A 5,991-nucleotide genomic window follows, 5' to 3' on the forward strand; every position below is an offset into this window, starting at 1 on the left:
CTTTCTCCCTGTTTCTTTCTTCCTTCCACTGCAAATATCTCTTTAACAAAACCTTTAATGACAAGTGACTCCTGGGTGATGCCATTTTGAACTGTCCCAGCATGATGTGCAGGAGGGATGGAGCAGGCGGGGAGGGGTTACGTGGCACCCCAGGACAGGCCGAATGTGCCTCGCTTGTAGAACCTTCTGCCCCCCTTAAAAGGTCTTGCATGAGAGGGGACAGCTGTCTAGGTTGTGTTTTCGCTGTACACTGGGACGGGAGGTGTCAGCCATGGACATCTGGACTCTTCCCCCCAAAGGGCTATTTGGGTGAAGTGCTGTACTTCTGATCCAAGGAGGAGAGAAGCACCAGAGGGATGTTAGCAGCCTGGTGCAGGGAGCCAGTTCAACCAGCTCCCTGTAAAGTTTGCCACCTGAGAGGCCAGAGGAAAGTACTCCAGGTGGCTAGGGCTTGCTGCCAGGAGCAAAATGATGAGCCCAACAGCATGCCTGTGATATCAACAGAAGAATTTGACCTCTGAACCCGCAGCATGATCATGAAGTGCATAGAGTTATGCTGCCTGGCTACTAAAACTCTGGGGTGGGCCAGGGCCCGGGGGTCACTACAAGGAGTACATTGTAATTGTTTTCCTAGGAAGGGGCGTGCGTGGGGTCCCCTCCCCAGAGCTAGGAGGGACATGGGATCCCAACCTCCTTGCCAGATTTAATCAATGGGGGCCCTAGTACCCCCAAAGCCAGGCCCCCACCACCAAGAGGAAGGCGGGATCGCCATTGCACTTCCGTGAAGTAAAGGGAGGGTCTCGGGAACCCAATGCCGGACCCCCAAAGACTCCTAGGAGAATTGGGAGTGCTGGTGCCCTTCCTTCAGCTGTGGTGAGCCTGCCCTGCTTCCCGTGCGTGTGTATAGGGGAGTGGGCGATCACCACTAACAAAGAAATCAAAATTGCCGGCTCCTGCGACCACACATTGGACTGCTGCTGGCTGTGTGAAGAGTCAGCAGGGCAGTCAGGGGTGGGCTTCCTTGTCTGCCCCAATGGCTGGAGGCACGTGGGGTGCCTCGGTGGGGGGAAACATCCTTTACGATGCAACTTTTACCACGCAGTACCTTTACAACGCAGGTTTTTCAACGCAAGTCATTACAACGACTTGCGCTGGGGGGCGCTCTAGGATAGGTAATAGTTTAATTTACTATCCAACACCTTCCCTACTATCCACGGGGACTGGAGTTGGAATAGTAAATTAAACTATTCACTATCCAGCACCCCCCAACGCAAGTCGTTGTAACGACTTGCGTTGAAAAACCTGCGTTGTAAAGGCATGCGTGGTAAAAGCATGCGTTGTAACAACGTACATCCCTAGAAAGAAAAGAGGATATGTGGTGCATCAAAAACCAGCGACTGGGGCATCTAATTAAAATGCACAATCTCCCGGGAAGGAGTGCGCTATAATGCCATGTGGGGCTTGTTATAAACCCAAAGTTTTGGCAGATGTGGTGGCCCCAGGGTGGCAGGAGCACCACCAATGAATGAAGGAATTTGTGGGGGGTAGGGTGGGGTCTTCACAGTACTGACCCTAAGTTTGCACGGTCTTTGAAAGAAGGACCAAGCTTAGATTTTCTCAAGGTTCAGGCACTCCCCAGGCTTGAGCATGTCTCCTACAGCTGGGAGTGTTAAGTCTTCTATGGGCTAAGTTTACGGCTATATGTTGTGTCCTAATCATAATTAAAAAATTCCCTGACATATTTTGAAAATGCTTTATTTAAAAGAGTTGTTCCTGATGTTTTGACTAGGCTTTATTGGAAGGTATTCTTCACTGTAGTCTGAAACAATGTTTCATACCAAGATGCAATGTACAATGTATTATTTTAAGAGTTGTCAGTGCTGGTTGCAATTCATATTCCCACGGGCTGCAGTGTTTTATTAATCAATCAATCAGTGAACTTGTAAAGCGCACTACTTACCCATGAGGGTCTCAGGCGCTGGGTGCGAGGGGGGAGTAGGGAGGGGTGGTGCTACTGCTTGAAGAGCCAGGTCTTGAGGAGCAGGTTTTGGGTCTGCCGCAGATGGGTGGGGAAGGAGTTCCAGGTCTTGGCGTTGAGGAAGGAGAAGAATCTGCCGCCGGAGGTCGTTCGTTGGAATCGGGGGACAGCGGCGAGGAGTTTGAAGGTGATCCTCTTGTTGACGGGGAGCCAGTGTAGGTCTCTCAGGTGGGGGTGATGTGGCTGCAGCGAGGGACGTTGAGGATCAGTCGGGCGGAGGCGTTTTGGATGCGTTGTAGTCGTTGCAGGTGTTTGGCCGGGATTCCTGCGTAGAGTACGTTGCCGTAGTCCAGCCTGCTGCTGACGCGGGCTTGGGTCACCGTTCTAATGGCTTCAGTCGGGATCCACTTGTAGATCCTGCGTAGCATGCAGAGGGTGTTGTAGCAAGAGGAGGAGATGGCGTTGACGTGCTTTGACATGGAGAGTGAGGAGTCGAGGATGAATCCTAGGTTGCGTGCGTGGTCCGTGGGTGTCGGTACTGTTCCCAGTGTGGTCGGCCACCAGGAGTCGTCCCACGCAGAGGGGTTTGGGGCCATGGATGAGGACCTCCGTCTTGTCCGAGTTCAGCTTCAGGCGGCTGCTCCTCATCCGGTCGGCGACGGCTTTCATTCCCTCGTGGAGGTTGGTCTTGGCGGTGTGAGGGCCTTGGTGAGGGAGAGGATGAGCTGGGTGTCGTCGGCGTAGGAGATGATGTTCAGGTCGTGCTGGCGGGCCACTTGTGCGACGGGGCCATGTAGAAGTTGAACAGGGTCGGGCTGAGGGATGAGCCCTGGGGTACCCCGCAGATGATGTCGGTGGCTTCGGATCGGAAGGGTGGGAGGCGGACTCGCTGGGTTCTGCCGGAGAGGAAGGACGTGGTCTAGTCCAGGGCTTTCTCCTGTATTCAGGCTTCTTGGAGGCGTGTTTTTAGTGTGCGGTGGCAGACCGTGTCGAAGGCAGCCGACAGGTCCAGAAGGATGAGGGCTGACGTTTCGCCGTTGTCCAGTTGGAGCCTGATGTTGTCTGCGGCAGCGATGAGGGCTGTCTCTGTGCTGTGGTTCCGTCGGAATCCGGACTGGGATGGGTCTAGGATGTTGTTGTCCGCGATTTTTTCGATGACCTTCGCCGGGAAGGGGAGGAGGGAGATGGGCCGGACGTTCGTGAGGTCTTTGGGGTCCGCCTTGGGCTTCTTGATGAGGGCGTTGATTTTGGCGTACTTCCAGCTTTCCGAAATCAACGGAGTACCTTACTGCAATGCCTGATTACTCATAAGTGTAGAAAGGGATACCTTATGATTTATTACTGATAATGCTGGGATGTCTTGCCTTGTTATCGATAACGTGGGCACATGATTGCATTGTTTAACCATTCTTAATAAGTGCATAAGGATTATTGTTACTGACGTCAGTGATGGAATGAAGTTTTACTATAACATGTGATCCCAATCTTGAAAGGGGACTAAATTTACCTAATGCAAACTAACACCCCGATATAGGTTAAGTGCTGTATTGTAAATGAAACGGGTGTTCTGTGAATTTAGGGGTCATGACCCTTTAGGGCAGGGGTCTCCAAACCGGTCCTGGAGGGCCGGATCCATGCCAGATTTTTAAAATTACTACATGTATCTCAATGGGGATATCCAAAAAATCTGGAATGGATCCGGCCCTCCCGGACCGGTTTGGAGACCCCTGCTTTAGGGGGTCAAATGTAATGTTGCCAAAGGTATTTCGACCCGCCTTATGTATTTTGTAAATTAATGCAAAGTAAATGTACTTTTAATTTTCTAAAGGAAAACCAAAGACTTTACAATAATTTATTAAGTGTTATTATTGCATGCCAGTGAATGGTAATTACTAGCCCACACCACCTCCCTTGAGTAGGTCTTGGACTGCTCTGCTTCGCTTCCCTGTGAGAGTCCAGTGCTACAATGGAGTGTTTGGTTCCTGGCGGAGGGTGAATATGGACCCTTTACTTGGGCAGGGCGCATGACTAATGGCCTATTTCCTCACATATGCACTATACTATGAGAGCATGGAATAGTGTAGCTTGCATTTAGAGTTAATTATAGAGAATTAACACACTGCATACCTGTTTACAAGAGGCTGTAATTAGCAGCAGCTGGAAGAGAGTGTTCCCTCAAAAGGAAAACCTGCATCAGCTCCTCTTCTCTCTCTCGGACTTGGCTCAGTATCAGCCTTCAGCACGGAGCTGGATGCTACAGCAGTTTGGCAGTCCCTGCCAAATCTTCTGGCATTATCTTGCAAAATAATCTGGGGCGAAGGACCTCCCCTCTCTAAAGTGGCAACGTCACAGGCCTTATTATACTGTGACTTATCTGATATGGGGAATGTCTGACATAACCTTAGGAATGTCTGACTTAACCTGTGTGCATCAATATGCTAGTCTTAGATGCATTCTTATAAACAAATAAGGTAAAAATACATCAATTCAGACTACACCAGGTGCCGCTGGTTGTGGAGCTTGCTATCACGGACCTTGCTGTGGGGAAGCTGCATTTTGATCCTTTGAACCCGGATCACGGAAATTGCTGCTGAGAAGCCGCCTCTGTATAGGTGACGCTGCGCCAGGGGTTCTCCTTCAGGACGGGACTGCGAGGCCCACCAGGCTGTGCGAGGAGCATCAAGCACACCTGCTGCCTCTTCACGTGACCCTTCCCCTTTAGCTAAACTTCCAGCATATAACCAGCTGCAGCTACGCGTAAGCGGGACGCGTGTGTGGGACAAATCCCGGGACAAAGCCCGGACTAAGGGCGGACCCTCTTAGGCCCTCATAGGCCAGATTAGGCCGGGCCGGGCATACTTTCCTGTTCACTTGTTTTTTGGTACTGGTTTCTACTTAGCCCTTGTTGTCCAAGAAATTCCATTTACCTATCATGCCTTCACCAGCTCTGGACAAATCTATAGTGAAGCTGGGGGGGTCCAAGATTAGAACCCTGGATACATATTTTCCACGCTCTTTGGCGGAGGAAGAGGGAGATTTGGATACTGCCCTTGCAGAACGCAGGGTTGAGCGCCGACGCTCTATTGAAAATCTGAAACGTAGACCCCTGGTAGATACTCTAGACGGTGGCTCATCGTTGATTGTTAGTGAGGAATCTCTTTCACAGGAAGGAGTCCCTCTTTTGTTGAGGGAATGTACTGTTAGTCCCTGTCAACCTGCCGTCCAGGCACCGATGCCTACCCCTTCCCCTAGCCTCTGTTGTACAGCTATTGATCTTATATCCCAACCTACCCTTATTTCTAAATCAAGGAAAGCTAAGCCCAAATTAGTTAGTGGCCGAGCTGCACGGCCCTCCCCCTAATAAGCGTAGAAGGAAGTCGAGGGCAGGTAAGGGTAAATCCAAACTTTCCCATTCCGATTTTGGAAAACCTACTAAGTCTGTTCCAGTTCCCGGTAAGTCTAATGAAGTTACGGGTACTGCTCCTCTCCATATAAATAGCCTGCCTACTTTATTGCCCCCAGTTGTCCCCCAGGGGAACCTAGAATTCTTACTCAGATCTCTGCTGCAGCCTATCAGCGAGAGTATTAAGAGAGTGGAGATCAGACTAACTATTCTTGAGGCTACATTAAGTAGTTTGAATTTGCAGGTCAATACCCTTGGAAGATCCCCTAAGACTATGTCCCCTCCCACCCTACCCCCCACCTCACAACCTCCTTCAGCTATCTCAGGACCAACTGTGGTGACCTCTGGCACCCCTACTCTGCAACCCCTCATGGCCAAACCAGTTCCTCCATGCCTTAGTAAAACTATCATTCCCCCACTACTACCCGCAGGTACTACTCCCCCTGTTATAAATCCCAATGGGGCTGTAAATGGTGACGGTATTCCATCCCCTTTACCAGAGAAACCTGCCCCTAGAGTTCGGAGACCCGACCTTCCCCCCGAAGCTAACGATCTTATGGTAGTTATGGCCGGGGTTCCTCCCCTGGAGATGGGGGAAGGTGAGAATTTT

The sequence above is a fragment of the Lissotriton vulgaris genome, chromosome 8, assembly GCF_964263255.1.
Source record: "Lissotriton vulgaris chromosome 8, aLisVul1.2, whole genome shotgun sequence".
Classification (NCBI taxonomy): domain Eukaryota; kingdom Metazoa; phylum Chordata; class Amphibia; order Caudata; family Salamandridae; genus Lissotriton; species Lissotriton vulgaris.